Source organism: Adiantum capillus-veneris, chromosome 15 (genome assembly GCF_014529385.1).
Source record: "Adiantum capillus-veneris isolate H3 chromosome 15, ASM1452938v2, whole genome shotgun sequence".
Taxonomy (NCBI): Eukaryota; Viridiplantae; Streptophyta; class Polypodiopsida; order Polypodiales; family Pteridaceae; genus Adiantum; species Adiantum capillus-veneris.
In genome coordinates this window covers 30,825,266-30,845,916 of record NC_140945.1, presented here as the reverse complement: position 1 = coordinate 30,845,916, position 20,651 = coordinate 30,825,266, and the positions used below count along the sequence as shown (strand labels likewise).

General features: G+C 44.6%; 1 protein-coding gene across 5 annotated transcripts in view; it reads right to left on the bottom strand.

The window, feature by feature from the left end:
• The window catches only part of LOC147440462 (GPN-loop GTPase QQT1-like), a 138,788-nt gene that overhangs the window by 78,580 nt on the left and 39,557 nt on the right, over nucleotides 1-20,651 (bottom strand). For 4 of the 5 annotated variants that reach the window (XR_015190406.1, XR_015190407.1, XM_086530206.1 and 1 more), the window contains exons 2-3: nucleotides 12,975-13,045; nucleotides 12,680-12,740 (exon numbers count right to left, since the gene is read on the bottom strand). The gene's annotated coding sequence lies outside the window, so the exon portion shown is untranslated. The remainder of the gene's footprint in view (nucleotides 1-12,679; nucleotides 12,741-12,974; nucleotides 13,046-20,651) is intronic. The other variant, XM_086530207.1, reaches the window with a different exon arrangement.

Sequence of the window (20,651 nt, the reverse complement as noted above, 5' to 3'; positions counted from 1 at the left end):
AAGGGAGCAGTAGCAAGAGCCAAAGGCTGACACGAGGGTATGCAGCTTCAGCCATGCTATAGGGAAGTGTCACCAGGCACACTTCTAGCAGACCCAAACCAAAGCGGTAGCTATTTGAGGCTTTGGTTGCTCCAGCATTGATGTAAGCACTACGCTGAGGGATGCAAATCAAACCTGGCGGCCTCTACACCAAGATGATCGACATGGGCCTCATCATGGGGATATAGAAGATGGGGTGGGGGCCCCACCTAGTTGGGAGTGTGCCTAGGACGCAAGGTAAGAATGAACACATAACATACAAACAAAAGAGCACTAGGATGCTTGTTCTCACACTCATGAAACCCAATCAGAAATGGAATAGACTCTATCCACATAAGGAGGGTAGTATGGTGCACATGCAAGAGTTGCAAGAATTTTGTAGGCTGAGTTGAGAATGGTGATGGATCGCCACAGTCGCATCTCATGAGGAGATTCCCCCTCTTTGGGAATAAGAGTGATCAATCCCTCGCTCATGCTATCAGGCATCTCCCGAGTATGCAAAATGTGTTGGTAAGCACTACATAGATCATGTGCAAGCACTTTCAATACTCCAAGAAAAAGCTGGGAGTCAAAACCATCCTCTCCAGGCAACTACCACGAGGGAGTGCTCTAAGGGCCTCCTCGAGCTCCTCAGGCAGTAAGGTGTGCTCAAGCATCTGTCGCATCTCCTCAATGACGAGGCAAGGCACTTGTCCCCACCCGAATCTGCACTAGTCAATGCTAAAAAATGTCTTTGCGATATTGTCAACCGTTCCAAATTATCAAGAAGATTAATGATGTCTCCTACAAACTCGATCTACCCTTTGACATTATTGTCCATCCCGTGTTCCATGTTAGCCGCTTGAAGGAGCGCTTGGGACAAGATGAACAAGTCGTTATTTTGGAGGAAGTCCGGAGAATACAACTTGTTACATTCCACTTGAACCCGAATTGGTTCTTGATCAAACGGTCAAACAATCTCGAAACGCTTCTTGCCCCGCGCATTTGATCAAGTGGAAGCATCGACCTAAGTCTAGTGCTACTTGGAAATCCATAAGATCTTTGAACAATCGATTTCCCACTTTTATAGCCGAGGATATCAATGAGGAGATCGATTGAAAATCAGCAGGGAAGTGCTACATCCCCAAACATCAGGATGGGCGCCTGAGCTATGTCCGGCCAAGTGTGACCATGACCCTATGGTTAGGGGGATTAACGAATCCTATAAACAGGACTCAAAACCGATGTGATTACCACACTTGGACTCTATGCCCTTGGCAGCTCTACACGCACACCCGCATTGGTGTGGGCTTGGTGGTATGGGACACCAACCCTTGTGGTAGAGGCTAACCCATTGGCTGAACGCTCCCAAGCTCGAGGGGTGAGCGCGTAGTGGCTCTATGGCTAGGAGGTGAGCGTGATGTCCACTCTCTAAGCTTGTCTATGCATGAGTATGGCTTGTGTTATGTCATGCGTGCAGGATAGATCTCGCGAGGGACTAGCATTGGTATTAGAGCTTCTTCTTGCTTGTACATATGCCATGGCAACCAGTAAACATGGCATGACACAAGCCCATACTCATGCATAGACACACGTAGAGAGCGGACATCAAACACTCTCATACCAATGTTAGTCATTCATCAGATCCATCCTGCACACATGACATGACACAAGACATACTCATGCACAGACAAACATAGATGTAATAGGCTTGAACACCCAAGAGAGAAAGCAATAGCAACACACGAATAAAAATCGCAACAACTAAACTGAGAGAGAGAGAGAGATTGAGAGAGAGAGAGAGAGAGAGAGAGAGAGAGAGAGAGAGAGAGAGAGAGAGTCGACACGAAGCGGTGCAGTTCTTCTCCCAGAAGCACTAGCCCCAAAGATTGGCGCCCATTTGGGTATTTCTTTCTTGATTGATCACAAAGGTACAATAGCCAAGGGTCTCTCTTCTCTGCAGAACTCCCTAGTTAATCTTCCACAGAGAGAGGCCCAAGGCTCCTTATAAATAGTACAAGGGGGCCCTAAACGCTTCTCAAGCTTAAAGCGAGGCCTCCAAAAGTTGTCATCCAAGAGCTGCCAAAACTGGCCATACAATCACGTTATCAGCCAGCGTGATTTGCGGTGTGATTTACGGAAGGCTGTCACACGTCATACCATAGGGTTTTCACGTCACTTCTATTTAGGGATTTGGTCCAGCTTCATTAATGGCCCTTTGGGTGGCCATTAGGCACCATGCCGCCTCATCACACTTGTGACATACCCTCCTCTTGATATCACCCTCCTCTTGAAAGAAGAGTAATCGCCCTCAATTATGCTGGCAAAACAGACAAAGGAAAAAAACTAGTTGAGTAGACATTGACTCTATGAACCCATGCACAGACTACACATCCGGTACTTGCACAAAGAAGAAAGTAACCGAACACTCACATCACCTTCACATCATTATCCCCGTCGAGATCTCAGAAACTCTCTCAAACAGAATGAAACACAGAAACAATGGATAACAACAGAGACACAACAGTGGACCAGAACATGTGGACTCGACTAGCTCCAAGAACCATGTACAGACTCTGGCGTGGCAGCACACTCAGCTCCAGCCCAGGACTCACTGGTACAAATGGGGTGTCGAGGCTCAGATGTGCAGGGATGGTGTAGCAGTGCTCTGTGTAAGACTCGCTCTAGACGACTACGTACAAGATCAAAAGGTGAAGAAGATGATAACATCACCAACCGCTACTACTCATATGTACCACCATAAAGAGCCACCAACGGCTCATAATGTCAGCCATGTGGTGACCTGGCCACGAGGTCCACTAGACCACCGTCGGTAGGTACCCTGCCACGTGTCACTCCCTAGACCAAAGGTCCGTCCAGAGGGTCCGTCCAGTGTGAACCAGACCCAGTGTAGCCAATTGTCTGCCCTGTGAAGTGACACTGTAGCCCTGCTACACCCATGCACAGACTACACATCCGGTACTTGCACAAAGACGAAAGTAACTGAACACTCACATCACGTTCACATCATTATCCCCGTCGAGATCTCAGATGAGAATCATGATTATTTAGCAACACATCAAGACCGCGATGATCTTTTAATTAGATGTCTTGATCTACTGAATCTCGTTACTATCACACTCGTTAGGTGAAACAGAGAAAATATTGCAATCATTTCACCTTTCGACACCTACTCAAAACAATACACACATGAAAGAGCATATGTAACTAAGTCATTTCACAAGATACCGTCAACCTATCAATATCCCTAAACTCTCATGGAGAAATTAACGACCTCGTTCAAACTAAATAATCCGGCTCCCTTCTTGTGCAATCACATCCAGACTGTGTTGATTTTTTCACGGATGTCTTGATCTAGAAAATCTCGTTACTATCACATTCACATCACTTGTGAGGCGAATTAGATAAAATGCTACACTCCTTTCAACTTTTGAATACGTCCTCAAATAACACACATGAAAGAGCACAAGTAACAAAGTTCATTTTAGGAATTCCATATGTGCATCTTTTCATGAAGACGTTCCGTAGAATACCGTCAACCTATTAGTATCGCTACAATCTCATGGAGAAATTAGTGACTTCATTCAATCCAGGTAATCTATGACAAAGGGTGGAGTGGCTCCTCGCTTGTAATGTGTAGCGGAAGTGATTTATGGTGATAACTCACGATGAGTGCTCAATGCATACTCAAAAAGGTTCCTTTTGAGTTCCTTTGACTTCATGAGAGAACAGTACAATAGACTAGAGAGTAAGAGAGAATGATACTGTGAGTGAAGGTTGAAAGAGAGAGAGAGAGAGAGAGACTGATACCGTCTCAAAACCCCCTCCAACGGCCCCTCTCTCTATCACTAGAGAGATCACTAGAGAGTTATTCGCTTTAAATTGCACAAATGTTGATACAATGGTTCTAGATGTTGAGATGCTGATGGGATCTTGTGGTAGATGCTTGTATCTTAGAGGCTGGAAACTGAAAACGCTAGGGCTGATCTGGCTTGGAACTGCGATCTAACAATGAGGCTATGGCTGAAATCTATAATCAATGGTGCTTAAGGGCTGAATGCTGAAAACATTGGGGACTGCAAACGCTAGGGCTAATCTGCTTCTGTGGGCTGAAAACACTATGGTTGAGGGTGCAAAAATGCCATGAATATTGATGGGCTAGCCGGTATTCGCAAGCTCTTGAATGCTTTGGAGATAAACACCCCACCTTTGTTCGATCGAATTGTCTTCCACACTTCATTGCTCTCCTTCTCCTCAAGAGCGCACCAATTCTTGAAGAGACCAAACGTCTCTGACTTGTGTTGTATAAAATATACCCAAGTAAAGCGGTTGAAATCATCCACTAGCAACATGAAATAGAGAGCTTTGCCAAGGGAAGGAGTCAGCATAGGTCCACAAAGACCGGTGTGAACCAACTCCAAGCCGTAATAGCTCGACGTGTAGCATGCCTCTGAATAGCATCTCGATGTTGCTTCCCACGAATGGAAGTAGCGCATTTCCCATGCTTACTCCCAACATTTGGTAAGCATGTAAGCATATGCTCACGAAAAGCGATCTGAAGAGCATCCTTGTTCAAATCTGTAATGCCAAAGATCACCATTAGGTATCCTGATTGCTGAAGAAAGAGCATGGAGCCTGTAGAGTCCATGCTCCACTAGGCCCCCTCTGACCTCCTTGCCAGAGTTACGATCCCAAATAGACATCGCATCTTTTCTAAAAATCACCTCCATGCCTAGCTTGCACATCTTGTGCGCAGACATAAGATGAAATCCCAGCTTCAGAGCATAAAGTACATCGGAGGTATGCACATTGCATACCCCCTCTGCAGTTGGGAATTAATTCCATCAATCCCTCGCTGTGAATTGGAATTTCAGATTTGTCGCCAATGAAAATAGTACTACAGTATCGCCGCACGTTGGACAAAAGATTCTTGGTGTCATGTGCCGTGAGGCACCACTATCCAGAATCCAATCACGACCATCTCGCACGCAAGATCCGTCTCAGCCTTCGATGTCCCTTGAGAGTCCTATGAGAGTAGAATCTCCAAATGAACAAAGGCTAGTGATTGCACCATCGCAGCCAAAGAAGTCGAAGCATCTCCAACTCGCTTTGGATACTTCCACCAATAATGGCCCTTTTCCCCACAGTGATTGCAATGCCTATCTGCCTTCAAGGCTTTCTTTTCAGCATCACTCTTCTTTTCTTTGTTGTTTCTTTTCTTCTTACCCTTCTGCTTCTTGTTGTTGTTTTTGTTGGAATTCGGTAGGTATCTTGATTCATTCATCACCTATGCCAAAGTAGAACTAGGACCAATCCCTCCACTCCTAGTTGACCTTCTCCACCACCGTTGATAGCTACCTCACGATGTACTTCTTCATCACGGATCGAATTCACGTCGGAATCGTCACTCCTCTCCATCGTGTGAGAGAACTTAGACATGTGACGAGGCTAGGTCGAGGTAGAAGAAGCGAAATCTTCAAATCTGCCTACTACAACCAAAATCAGCCCCAAATGAGTGAAAATCACAAATAAAACAGTAAACCATCTCTTTTTGTCGCAGAAATTCAGCACCAAAAACTCGCACAAATCACCAATTCAATTCAAGAGCACACCGTGGCTCTGATACCGTGTCAAAGGTGCACCGGAAAAGGGTGAATCGGGTGATGATTTTGTCTACAACCGCCACCAAACCTCTTTTGAGGAACCGAGAGCCAATGAATCTCCGATCGTTCGCAACAGATCTTGTAGACGAACTCTAGTCACGTACCACCCACCGAAAGGACACAGGTAGCAATTTGCAAGTGCACGTGTGCACGTAGGGGCTCAAAACGGAGGAGAAGTGGAGCGCTAGAGAGGGAGAGAGAGATCCCTGGCAAAAACATTGGGGGGGGGGGGGGGGGGGGGGGGGGGAGAGAGAGAGAGAGAGAGAGAGAGAGAGAGAGAGAGAGAGAGAGTGAACACAGAAAACGCTAGAGAGAGAGAGACCGCACACACAAACGCTAGAGAGAGAAAGTGCCCAAGCTCTGCTCAGTAATACAACATGCCAAAACTACAAAGGGGGGTGCTTACATACATAGAGCCATAGACAAATTGCTCTACCTAGTACAAAAACCCCACGATCCTAAAAATGGCCAATAAATGCTAATAAATATGTAAACTCACTAAAAGTGACCTTGGACACATATTTAGTAGCAGAACTGTAGAACACTCGACACTCTAACCATGGGAAACCCTATGAATGCGAGTCCCGCCTCATGCCAGCCTACCGTTGGGTCACACTGTGGAGTACATCGTCGAGAAAATGTACGTCTACCTCAGATACGGCCGAGCACAGCCACAAAACAGCCACTCCCTAATCTGCTCCTGGGAGATACAGGAGCCACCACCGGACAAGATCCGAAACAAGAAGAGGTACGTGACTGCATGGTATAAAAAATTGCTTCCAAGGCTCAGCCCCGGGAAACAAACTACGGACAATGAGCTTGGCAAGCAATGCATTACTCTACATCTCTAGATCAATAATGCCCAAACTTCCCCCTGCGCTCGAAGCGGCAAGATAACAGTGCGTCATTGAGCTCCAGGGCATGTGTATCTAAAGCTGTCTCAGCCACTCCTAGGAGATACTAGAGCCACCACCGGACAAGATCCGAAACAAGGAGAGGCAAATGACTGCATGGTATAAAAATTGCTTCCAAGGCTCAGCCCCAAGAAACAAACTACGGACAATGAGCTTGGCAAGCAATGCATTACTCTACATCTCTAGATCAATAATGCTTAAACTTCCCCCTGCTCGAAGCGACAAGATTACAGTGCGTCAATGAGCTCGAGAGCATGTGTATCTAAAGCCGTCTCACCCACTCCATGGAAAATTGCACACTAAACAGTGCAAATGTGACATGACTCTAGGGTAAAGTCATGCAGGACGAATTAAACAAGGCTTTTGCAAGGAAGACCAATGGCAAAGCTTCTTGTTGATAGATTTTAGAACTAGCACAAATTGCTGCTCGTAAGACACCTCAAGGCCAACATGAAAGCCCAAATAGATGTAGTGGGGGGCCAACCTTCACAGGTGTAAGCAGGCTCTTGAGACCTTTTGTTGTGCATCGGGCACTGATCAACTAGAGAAAGACAGTGGCTTTCTCGGTTGGTAGTGCTCCTACACTTGATTGGCTGCCAGGTAAGCCTTGAGGGTTTCAGATGGATTCCAAGAACTGCAGTTTGATACTTGGGCTATCAGGTTGGTTTGGACTTGTCTCCTGAGCAACAGATTGCTCCCCTCCTCCTGTCCATCAAGAGGAAGCTTATACATTGAAGCTCCACACGACTTTCTTTGATAGGCAGAGTTGTAGTGGCCAACCAGGTGTTGTTGGCTACTATGTAGTACATCACATCTTGTTGGATCTTTTCGAGTACCTGCATCAGCCAGTGCAGGTCATCACTCTTCCTTGTTCTCAGGGGGGGTTGGGGATCATAGACCCAGCACAGCAGAGCAAAGCCCTTCTTGGGAAGTTTGTTGTCAGAGGATTGCTTCCAAGGGAGGAGCCCTCGAAGGAGTTTTTGCTTCACCGGCTTAGTGCTAGAGTGCCTTAGGCTGGAGGCCCTTGGAGACCTTCGACCATATGGATTTTCACAGAAATGCGCAGAGTTGGCCTGACCACGAGACTGAAGGACCGTTTTTTTGTGAGTTTGCTCCGCTCCTAGGAGCAGTTGAGGAGAGGCCTGGAGCAACACCAGCCTACTTGCACGGAGGAGCGTCTGCGACAGCCCCTTGTTTGGAACCCCATGGTTAGCACTTAGAGAGGCCACTTGGTTGGTAGTAGGCCTCATGTTTCTTGGGGTCCCATGGCAGAGGGTCCAGCACGCACCGTAGGTGACTGGCTATAGCTCTCAGGCTTGTCAGAGGAGCTTCAGAGCATCCAGCTACTACAAGGCATGATAGGGATGCAGAGCATGTATCAAGACATCACAGAGGCAGTACCAACTAAGTGACTCACACCTCTCGAGTCAACAACGCCCAGATGGATGGGGACCTTCACGCGATTGGAGGTCCTCATCGCAGTTTGGGCTTGTTTAGAGAATATACCTTCCCTCTTTTTCGAGCTACAGGGTGAGGGTCATTTACACCGAGTTTCAATAGAGGCCCCACAGGTTGCAGAGTGTTGTTTTCAGCGGATTCGAATTGTGGGCATCTGTGGGAGGACTTGTGTCATAGATCCTAACCCAGCAGCTCTTGAGACTGGCCACCGGAGGCTGTGGGCTTGGGAGAGCTGTCCATTGGCACGAGTGTAGTGGGATCCTGTAGAGTGGTTTTGGCGGGACCCTTTCGCCTCAACCGACCATCCAGGTATCCCTTTCTTTCAGTACACTATTCGACTGGGACGTCACATACTTGCAGCACAGAGAGAGGCTCGTCCTGCTGCTGCAGCGGCTCATTGGCACGAGGAGGGTTTCACAGCTGAGTTCTTGTCAGCTTTCTGGGCGAGATTGTGGGACGCCAGACTGTAAGGTACAGCGGAAGTGAATGTTGAACTTTGCTCAAGATGAGTTATCCGAACTGTGCTCAAGGGTTCCTTTTACTTACGGAAGGGAGAGCCTTCCGTTCCTTTAGTGAGAGAATGCAATGGACACAAACAAAGTGAACACTGTGAATGAAGGTACTGAGACTGAGAGATAGAGAGAGAAGAGAATACGACACCAGGAAGTTGTCAAACCCTCCTCCGAAGGCCCCACTCTCTATGGCGAGTGCGGTCTACTATTGATTGCACAAATCTCTACAATGCTTGGACTTGCCGACGATGTCGACGACAATGAGGACGACGACGAGACGGGCTGAAATCCGAAAATGCTAAGGCTGAAATTTGCAAATCTTTATCTGCTGAATTCTGACTCTATGTCGATGACGACGGTACGACGACAACGCGCTGAAAACGCAGAAGCTGAAATCTGCATTTTCCGGGCTGAAACTGTAAACCTTGATGAATCTCACCGTGTGGCGAGGGGATTCTACTGCGATGCTTGACTGCTGAAAACTGAAAACGCTGGTCTACTTGTTGATCTTGTCACGATGGAACTGCAAAACACTAAGGAATGAACTCCAATCCAAAAACGCTAGTGTTGAATGTCTTCCTACGGTGGAGATCTGCTAACTTTGGGCTGATCTGCTGTGTGGCTGTGGAATCTGCTATCTTCTATTGTCGCCGGGGCTGATCTGCTGTACAAAACGATAGGGCTGATCTGTCTTGCAAAAATGCTAGCTTCTCAGATGGGCTGAAAACGCTAGGTCTGTTGCGGGGGTTGGTCTTGTTGAGAAGTTGCCTGTTGAGCAAGCGCTCCTGCTGCCTCTTCTACCAAAAAGTGCTAGCGCTAGGTTTCTATATATACAAACTTAGCAAAATTGCCCTACCTAGTTTCCAACAAAAGTCACTTAAAAATAATAAGTGAAAAATGTCAAAAATAGGGAAAATAGATCTATGCATTGTAAAAATGCTCCCGATGGGTTCCGATGGTAATCTGATGATCATGCTGTGTGCAACCAGAGGATATGCATCTGATCTAAGTGTTTGGACATGCACGGTCTGCGAACAGACTCACAAAAGTGCCAGATCACTTCCTATTCTAGACTCACTTGACTGAACTGAACCCTGGTCATGCTGTAGCTTGTCCACGGACAAATAGGGTTGGATGTGTCACGTGACAAAGACAACCGCGGCGAGTCACTTTGTTCCAGTGGCTGGTTGCACATAGAGCTACAGCAATGGGGAGCGGAGCTGGCTTGTACATAGTGGTCTCTTGGCAGCACGCGCAGTTTGTGGCCATCCTGTGGAGAGTCAGCGTCATTGTCTTTGGGACTGTCTTATGGCACAACAGGTTTGGCTTCGTGTTCTTCAGCTGATGCCAGATTTTTCCACAGCACGACAATATACTTGGGGGGCAGCTGCTTGGTCCACTCTCACGGGCCCGGCAGTTCAGTTTGAGCTATCCTCCACCAGTTGGATGATAGTGATCCAGGGGGGTCGTCCTACGCTCCAGCCTACTACAGAGCTTACTCCACAGGAGTGGTACAATGAGAGAAAGGAGTGTTGGGAGCTCATCTGCGGCCTGACACTCTAGTTCATTTGGCGGGCCCGCTGCTTCCGCATCTCCGACGCTCGCCCTGTACCACCAACAAAGACAGTTTGAGATCTTTGGCTAGAGCTGATCCATACTCTCACGTAGAGAGGCCTTCCTTTGACTCTGGCGCCATGGGCCTTTCTTCACCATGGTCCAGGGTGGGCTCAGATGGCACTATCGTCCACCTGTGTGGCTTTCCCCTCCTCCCCTCTCCTGATTTAGCCTCATTGTCCATATGCTGTTTTTTCATTGGAAGAGTCTCCCCTTATGATTGTTGTTGCCCTCTCTAGTAGAGGTGATTGTAGCCCTATGGGCAGTTTCATTAACTAATAGAAGGATCTTTTTCTCGGGAAAAAAAATGGTCTATGATAGTTACAATCGACATCGTGGCGTTGGATAGCTTCGTCGAGATTCGCCCATCAACAGCGCCGTGCATGACGACCCATTGACGAGCAAGACTGGAGCAGTGTCTCCCAGCACCTGATCTTAGGTTAAAAACTTTGTGGGGATTCAATGTGCATTGCTAGTGGAACTTGCAAGATATTAGGTGCATTGTTAGGAAAAAAAAACAGGGTCTAGTGTATTTTAACCGGCTTAAATCCTAAAATCTCGGTTAGATTTTGAGTTTGCCTTGAAGAAAACCAAGAAATTTTCACAAGTTTTATTGTAATTACCGAAAAAAGCTTTATAAATTTGACCTAAAAACCGAGAGAATTTCAAGTTTTCCCTTATTTTCTTCGATTAGGAAAAATGTACTTTTCTAGCCCTGTTTAGGTGCCACACTACCAAAAAGTTTTTTAGGGAAAATTATCAAAATACCCCTCTAATTTGTGGAAATTCTCAAAATACCCCTCAAATTTCAAAAAATCCCTTGTATCTATTTTGGTTGGATTGTTCAAGGTTTTCTAATATTTATTCTTTTTTGGCAATTGAGATCCGTTTTTGAATGCTTAGCACGTAATTCGTCACAAATTACCTCGCAAAAAAGGGCACCTATTTCTAAAAATAATGAAGCAATTCATCTCCAAAGCCTACATAACCGACTCAAATTCTAGTTTTAGCATCTTGTATTGTTGTGATAGACAATAAGTCTTCTTTGGAAAAGCTACAAAAAGTTAGAGAAATTCAATCTCACGAGCAAGGGTCTTTTGGGAATTTTATAAAAATTGAATATTTTGGGAATTTATGACAAAATATTGGAGATGTTTTGGAATTTTCAAAATTTGAGGGGTATTTTGGGAATTTCCACAAATCAGGAGTTTTTATTATGGTTGTCACAAGATCTAGGCCTCTCAATTCCAGAACTCTCTTCTCTCTCACACACCGTGCGCTCCCCCCCCCCCCCTCTCTCTCTCTCTCTCTCTCTCTCTCTCTCTCTCTCTCTCTCTCTCACACACACACACACACACACACACATTTTTCTCTCTCTTGGGCAACTCGGGCCGAGGATTCAGGAGTGGAGGAGGAAGAAAACAAACAGAGAACGGACATTGATGACGAAAGTGACATTGCACAAGCGCCTGGGAAATTGACACGACACTGAATGGGGACAGCCCATTAGATGGTCGTGTGCAGCAGCAGTGCATAGGGTTCCGGGAATCGCTGCTGACTATTAGAAAATACTTAATGGAAACAAAAAGCAAGTAAATATAATACTCCCAAACCAGAACATGTGTCGAATGCTGAAAATTGGACAACCTTTGCCCATAGTATACTAAGGCCTTTAGCAGGCCAAAAATGAAGGACTGGCAAGACGAGTACAAAAGCTTACCACTCAAGAAGAGGCAACTGGTAAAAAGATGACCCTCTCATCAACATCTACGCAGAGCACATGCAATCAATGCTATGGGACAACGCAACTGGGGAGAAATTGAGCGTCTTAAACCGAAATAGCACATCATTTTATGAGCGCTGCTTTTCTACGTTAAGTTATTTGCCAAAGTTAAACGCAGCCAGATTATGCTAGCACCATTCGGTCTTCACTAGTCTTGCTTGGTAGGCCTTGCTATAGAAGTTTGTTAGGAATAGTATGTTTAAATGAAGGACTGGCAAGACGAGTACAAAAGCTTACCACTCAAGAAGAGGCAACTGGTAAAAAGATGACCCTCTCATCAACATCTACGCAGAGCACATGCAATCAATGCTATGGGACAACGCAACTGGGGAGAAATTGAGCGTCTTAAACCGAAATAGCACATCATTTTATGAGCGCTGCTTTTCTACGTTAAGTTATTTGCCAAAGTTAAACGCAGCCAGATTATGCTAGCACCATTCGGTCTTCACTAGTCTTGCTTGGTAGGCCTTGCTATAGAAGTTTGTTAGGAATAGTATGTTTAAATACAAATTAGTACACATGAATAGAGGACATTATAACGATAAAAATTTAATAGACATGAAATTGAACAATATTATAGCTCCTCGTGCATATCAGAAGTGGTATATGCATGCCGCCTTGATGGCTCAATCAATGTCTCCATCTAAAGATACAGAAAGCATTGACAAACTCTAAAAATTGACGTGCATTACTGACCTCGTAATTGTGCCCGGGTGTCAACTCAATGTACAAGGCAAAGGATGTCGTTTGTGTTAAGCTGCATGAAAACAATGTGAATACTTAAGCATTTTCTCACGCAATGAGGCACAAAGTGAAAACACTAAACATATAGTGCACATCACACAAACGTGCCATACAAAAGTATGGTGGAGAGTTGGCACTATGGTCTCCGTAGAAATTAAAAGGAACAGAAGTCGTGCCCTACCCCGTAGTCTTTATGTGTAGTCCAAGCAAACACATAGGCATGGAGATTTGGATGCAGATTACGAACCTTGCAGTTTCGTCGAGGTGAAGGCGTGCTTGTCCATTCGATACACCCGCTACTGTGGATATATCTGGTTTCTACGGCATACATCACAAGAATTAAAAACAAATACAAAAGGCATGAACCATAAACTTGATGAGTAGGAGAGTAGTTTTGTATGAGAATATGAATCAAAATAAACTAGAATGTGAAAGTGCCCTTTTAACAGAATCGGAATCGCAAACAATGTTCAAGATATCAAGTTTAATTATTTGTTAGGAAAATTTGAGCTTCTTGTCAATGCGTCAGCATATAGCCTCAATACTCTTGATCTCTCACACACGACTTGCTTGAGGATTGACTATTGCCTATCGTATAGCCTTCAACTCAACTTTTCATAATAGCTTGCTAGGGAGGGAGTTTTTTGTTCGATATGCTTTTGTACGAACTCCCTTTACGTTGGGTTAAAACAATCCATGTTGGGTATATCCTACAAAAAATGCATTCGAAAAGATGATCTTTTATAGAAAAACCTCATCAAGAACTTTATGTGCTATCGTCATAAGGGCATCACTTTTAACATAAAATTTAGCAGGCATAGCATGTTTCTCCAACACCCTTAACTAGCAATCTCGTGAATTCCCTCATCCATGTGAATGACTTGTGTAAGGCCACGTGTCTACAAGGTGCAAGCATAGGTGATTACATTTAAAGAAAGGCTATCCCTTTGCATCTAGTTAAAACAACCCTGAGGTTCCTTGAAATAGCACATATCCTTCAATCAACACATTGGCAAAAGGCCTTTCTTGCCACAGCTATGTCGAGCATATCTTGCAATCAACACATTCCAAAAATCAACCTTCTGTTTTCTTTTAACAGTTGTCCTTTTCAAAGAAATTAAGATGATCGACAAGTTTGTTTGTTCAGGCTTATCTGACCTTAGAAGGTACAGGTATTTCACAGGCACAATTGTTAGTTGCAAGGTTGATGGATGAGAAAGAGACAGCTCTACAGAGAAGTCAGCAGCTCCAAGACGAACTAGTTTCTCTTTATGAAGCTTAAACCTGTTTATACTGATCATGATTTAAGCACCATGGTCTATGTACACAATTCTGTTGGGTAAGTTGTGTCCTAAATGTAGTCTTTTTGGCTGATTCTGTACAATATGCTCGAATCTCTCCTCAAAGCTAGGCACATGCTCGGATGCTCTGTAAATGTCTTTGGCCTTGGTTAACCCATTTTACCGATTGTGGATCTGTGTGGCTCGCTTAAGGTTTATAATCACTTTATATCATTAAGTCATATATTTGTGATATTGCATACTTCTCTCACGACAAGATCTGCAAAAGGTAGCATGAATTCACAAAGGGAACCACGTTTTACATACACAAGCCTAACCAAAGCATTGCCACGCACACCATGTTTCCCCAACAGCCATGACTAGCAGTATCATCATGAATTCTCTCACCTATGTGAAGGTCTTGCGTGAGGTCAAAGATCTTCAAGGTGCAAGCATAGGCAATTGCATTTGGTGAAAGGCCATTGCTTTGCATTTTGTTAAGATGGCCTATTGTGCTTTCGAAGGGCTCCACATTTTTCATACATATATACCAGACCAAAGCATTGCCAAGTACAACATGTTTCTCCAATGACCCCTATTTAGCCATTTAATTGTAAATCTGTCACGTATGTGAATGTCTTGCTTAAGGCCTGAGGCCTTCAAGGTGCAAGCATAGGTTATTGCATTAGGAGAAAGAGAGAGAGATACCTTTTTTTCTTGGAGTACTACCGATTTCTTCACAAGGTTGTTGATTTTGCAGAGATTTTGATGAATTGGGCAGAAGTTGTGTGGAGGGTAGGGAGCCATGTGGGCCATCCGAGAGGTGGCAACACACAACCAAAGAGCAGATGTAGCATTTGATGGTATGTAGATGTCCATCTGTGGAAAGCTGAGGGAGGGTAGGGATCTGGTCGTTGGTCGCTGGTAGGAAAAACGATGGCTGAGAAAAAGCTAGCAAGGGAAATATTGTGTAAAGGCTATATACTGCACTGAGGCAATTAGATTGCTCGTTTTTCATGCAATCAATAGTTAACACAGGCGATCACAAAGCCCTTTCTTTCGATGACGAAGCTTCCAAGCTGCACAAAGCAACCACGTGAAACCGTACCTCATAAACATTGAACAACTCAAGTTCCTATGGTTAATGCCCGTTTGAAGAGCTAGGGTGTCTATCATCTCAATCCTTCCAGCTCCGGTTTCCGTGTTCTCCATCGCCATCATTGCCAGTATATCTATTGAATCTATCCCTACGATCATCATGCTCTTTGTAAGTCCTTTGATCAGCATCTCTGTGGCTATGGTCGCTTCTCTATCATCCTCTCTGTAATGGTGCTTTCATACCTTGTCTCATGTCGAGCATGTCTACCATGATCTCCGTCACCATGTAGACCATGTCTAGTGAAATCTCCATCGTCATCTCTTCTGCGACTTCCACCATCATGTCGACTCTCATGTATACTTCTTCTATCATGTCTACCATCACCACTTCTTCTGTGTTGTTCCTCTTCTTTTTCCACTTAGCCTCATGATCAAGCTCCTTTCGTAGGTCTTTGATTCTCCCATTGTCATCAGTGACAAAAAGCCCAAGGAATGTTGAATCTATCGTTTAGTCCTTTGCAAGATGAGCCTTGCTACCTACGCGTAGTCTCGGAGCAAACTAATTGCCTCGTGTCAAGTGGTTGTTGTGTTGTGTTGTGTTGTACTGTTTTTCACGACAGGAAAATCTAAAACCTTCACTTGAGCACAACAATTGATGGTGGGAAATACAATTGCATTAAAAGCATCGGCTACAACAACCGTCAGATCCCTTACGGATCAATGACTGATACAAGGTCAAGTGGCTCACTCCCCCGAGGGATCGACTATAGAAAACTTACCGTACCACGTAAGTACAGGGGAAGGAGATTTTTTCAAAGGCTACATAAGCGTATAAGTTGGTAGACCCCCAATAATTAGTCCTCTAAACCTAAAAATAAGGGACGGGGGTGGTTAAATTGGGGGGGGGGAACTATTGTGTCTCATAAGAATTTCCACCCAAGTAAGCAACATATGTATCCTCCAAGTTGTGAGACAATAGTTGTGTAAGTAGAATAGGTACTAACACCTCTTTGTATCAGGTCCAAGTTGTTTCTCCAAAAGGAGTTCCTATCTAGTACATGATTTTCAAATAGCTATCTTGTTTCTTCGTGGAAACTATGTTATTGTGAAAAAAAATGGTCAAAATTTTTAAGTGCGGTAGAAATTTCTCTTTGATTCATCTTGTAATGAAATAAAAAAGTGCCTAAGAGCTTTCCTAATGGCTTCAAAAGAAAGAAATTCTTACATTGCTCAAAGTCTGAGGGTAAGAGAAACGAAAGGATGATGAGAACAGACTTGAGGAAACTCTAAGGCTAGACAAACAACTAAGGAGACAAGGAAATAAAACACCCTACACATCCTCCTTTATATAGAGAGCACAAAACCTTTTGACCTTCCAATGTCACAAGGCTATTCATTTTCCTCACCATTGACTTCCATTTTTCTTCCAAATTTCTCCAAAGAACCACCCTCCACATTTGAGTTTTGTATGCTTTGAAAGGTTTTCTAATTTTCCAAAGTTGTGGAGACCTACTTGAGTTCAAATCTTATATGATAAGTTGGGGATATTATATTTTTTAAATTGAAAATCGTACAAGCATAAAAAGGGAGGGTCATATTTTACCTTCTAGAAGTTGTAAATAGGGGGTTTTCCAAGAGTGTCCGCTCGGAACTGACATTCCTTTTTCTATATAGAGTGAATCCCCCAGCTCATACCAAAGCTTAGAAAGTGAAAAATCAGGTTAGGCTTTGTCACAAGTTGGTGACGTGGCAGAGCCACCCGGACATACACACAACATGCTGATGTGGCAGCCATCCGGAAAATGCGCCAACAAGCTGACGTGGCTGTACGGATCTCCGCGAAACGCGCTGACAGTGCTGATGTGGTAGCAGCGTACAGAATCCCGCTTTTGCACTGACAGCATACGGATTTTCCCCAAATCACGCTGGCAGCTTTTGGAGATTCTCTTGCCTTTAATTTAAGATGATTTTGGGGGCTCTGCTTTTAGCAACCCTTTGTAATGTTTATAAGCGGCCTTAGGGGCTCACTTCTCAGAGCATATAGACGCAGAGTTTGAGAACGAGCACCCGCGGGCTCAGTTGTACTTTGCTTGAAGATTAATACAAAAATAAATACCGAAAGGGGCGCCAGTCTTTGGGGCCAATATCTCTTGGCACGGAACTACGCCGGGCGTGTGGTCTCTCTTTTGTTTGTGAGTTAATTTGAAGTGAATCTCTGCTATGTCGCGGCTGAATCTTGACTTGGGTGTCCAAGTTTGTTACAGTGGTATCAAAGCACGGCCAATTTCTCTTCTAACGTGAAATCGGATCCCTTATTTCGCGACACTTATGGATTCCGAAAAGAATCATTCGACTTCTTCTGCATCTGCTGATGCGGAAGGAGACCACGCAGAAGATTTTTACGAATCAATAGAAGAAGAGTACAGGCCACCTCGGCCTACTCATTATGAACTTCAAGAGATGCAGCGTCAACAGGAGGTTGACAAGTGCACAAAGCAAATGATTAAATTTGCGAAAGACCCTCAGTTTGCAAAATTTTTGTCTCAGCAATCCATCGCTAAAGTGGACACTCAGTGGCAAAAAGCCACAAAACCACCAATCAAACCGGCAATCAAGAAACCTCCTTCTTCGAGGATGTTTACAAAACAAGAACTTCAAGAGGTGGTTCAGACTCACATCAGTCAGCTTTTGGACGTGAAAAATCAATCCAAAAAGCAATTGAAAAAGCACAAGAAGGGGACTGACTACCCTGGTTATTTGGGCCGTCAATCTTCTTTTGCATCTGCAAGAAAGCAGAAGAAGCATGTACTATAAGGATTCTAGGTGCTAATCCTTAATTAAGTACTTAAACTCATGATTAAGACTTAAGAAACTGAAACTGAACTTAGAACAAGACTTAGAAGACTCTGTGTTTGATTGATTGAATGTGTGATACAAGGGTTCCTTTTATAGGTATTGAATAGTCATCAGTGAAGAGGCATGTCTCTTTGTGAAGAGGCATGTCTCTTTGTGAAGAGACATGACTTTAAGCGAAAAGACACATCCTTTCGACGAAGAGCTGCAACCATTGGGTGAAGAGTCGCATCCGTAAGGTGAAGGGGTGTGACCAGTCGTCGAAGGAGTGTGGCTTTTGGCGAAGAGGTATGTCTTTTGGGCGAAGGGGTGTGACCATCCAAGCGCAGGGGTCCTCCTTGGCATGGCACTTCGAGTATCTGCAACTAGGAAGAGATGTAATACTGCAACATAGTCACAATCGTGGCATTCCCACCCTCTTTAAATAAAACCCAGGGTAGTTGAAGAAAACTCCGGGAAGAAGGAAATGTATTTTTGTAGTGCTTCTGCATCCAAAGCTCTTTCTGTTAAGTCCCACGTCATGGCACTGTTATTGACCATGACTATTTTGCCAAACTCAAAACTGATCATATCTGCAACTTGATAAGTGCCTTTGTCAAAGTCATTTGTAACTTCGAGCTTTGTCCAATAAAAGATTGAATCTGTATCTGCTTCAAGTGAAATTATTGGTAAAATGACTTGAGTTTTCTGTTGAGTGATGACCACTGGTTGAAAATTTGCAAAGTATTCCATTGGTTTGTCTGGAATAGTAAAATCCTTTTGAAGGGATGTCATAGACTGAGATAGAGTAGTGCTTGAAGGTATGTCCATTTGTAAAGGTTTATCTGTGGAACAAATTATGTCCAAAGATTCAATTGCAACGACTAAAGTCGTGCTGCAAGAGTCTACATCTGATTTATCCTTTGCATCTTTGAAGGCAAGGAATAGAGTCTTTAAGTTTAAAGAATTATTTTTCACCATAGCATCTGGTATCTGTTTAGAGACAAAGACTATATTCTGCAAGGGTGGTGACGAGGCGAATTTTCCTGCCTGGATCACGGTCAAAAAAGGGTTTATGTGCTTGTTGGTTGTCACATAAGAACTGGAATCTTCTGATGCTAATTGGACTATTTTCTTATTTTTAATGATTAATCTCTTTTTAGGATATTTTATTGTGTACACTAAGAACTGTTAAAAGATTGTACCTACAGGAACTGCCATCAAGAACGAACAACTCTGATGTGTCATTTGATGGGTGACGGTAAACATCGCGAAGGAGTTTCCGTAAGTTCGGTGGAAAGGGCTGGGTTACGAGTGCCCCCGATGCGTCACATGATGGGTGACGGGTGCATCAGTAAGGGGGCATCCCGTAGGCTAAGGAGGAAATCCGAACTGAGTAAGAAAATACGCGTAAGAACGCAAGCACAAGAAATAAAGATGGGTTTAATGAAGCTTTTTACGAAAAGCAGGAACAGTCGCGAGAGGGCAGATGTTTTCCCGCGAGGAGTCTGTGTCTGCATTGCATCTATGTCGTGTCCTGCACCCGGGGACGCCTGGAATGTATTCGTGTAGCATTGTTTTCACTAACTGAGTGAGTTTTTAAAGTTTGAACAGGTTCACACTTTATAAAGTGGCAGGTCACTTTATAAAGTGGCCGGTCACTTTTAAGTGACCAGCCCTTTTATTAATAAAATAAAGCAAGGCTCTTATTAAAAAAAAAAAGCCAGCACTAAAAGCTACGCAGGGGGCTGAAATCTGCGATCTCTCTCTCTCCTCTCTCTAGAAAGCGCCAGAATCAGCGATTCTTCTCTCTCCTCTCTCTAGGGCGCCAAGGCTCTGCTTTTTCGACTGCTACTCCCGCCGGATGCCAGGGCCTATAAAAGGGCAGCAAGCGTTCAGTTTTTGGAGAGGCCGGGAGCAGCAAAAAGTGCTAGCGTTGGGATTCTGGAGCAGAGATTGGCGACGGAAACGGCAAGTGTTCATGTGACAACTGAGTACGGAGGTCGCTTTTCCGAGCAAGGAGCGACAGGTATAAGGTGTTGATACGCATTGAGAATTATTGCTTTGTGTGGTTTGTTTTGCAGGAATCTTCCGTCTTACGGGAAGGCCCTTAACGGGAAGTACGGCTTCATGCTTAAGTCCCTTACGGGAAAGTACGGCTTCACGCCCAAGTCCCTTACGGGAAAGTACGGCTTCGCGCCTAAGTCCCTTACGGGAAGGAACGGCCTTGTGTCCAAGCCCTTTACGGGAAAGCACAACCTTCGGGTCTAAGATTACAAAACGGAGGGGTTTCCTCGGGTTCTCGTGCTTGTATAAGAATTATCCCTGAATAAAAGAATACTCTTAACGGGGGCGGACCAGCCAATCTTCTAGTCCCCAATACTGTGTCGATCTTCTCCCTTCTTTCCCTTTTGCAAAGTATTTTATTTTTCAGATTTCTAAGTGCTCGTGTACGCTCCCGTTTTGTGATAGTGGTATCAGACCTCGGACTCCTCTCTTTGCAAAGAAGGACGATTCCGAGAAGAACGGGAAGAACCATGTCGGGCCAAGGGAGAAGCGTTGAAGACGAGCTTCAACAAGTGCAAGCTCAGCTTGCGGATTTGCAACAAATCTTACTGTTGCCAGACGTCCAAAAGCTCTTGGGCGGAATGAAGAAAACGAATGGAACTGATGCAGCCAAGCATCCAGACAACACTGTTGGCGTGAGACCACAG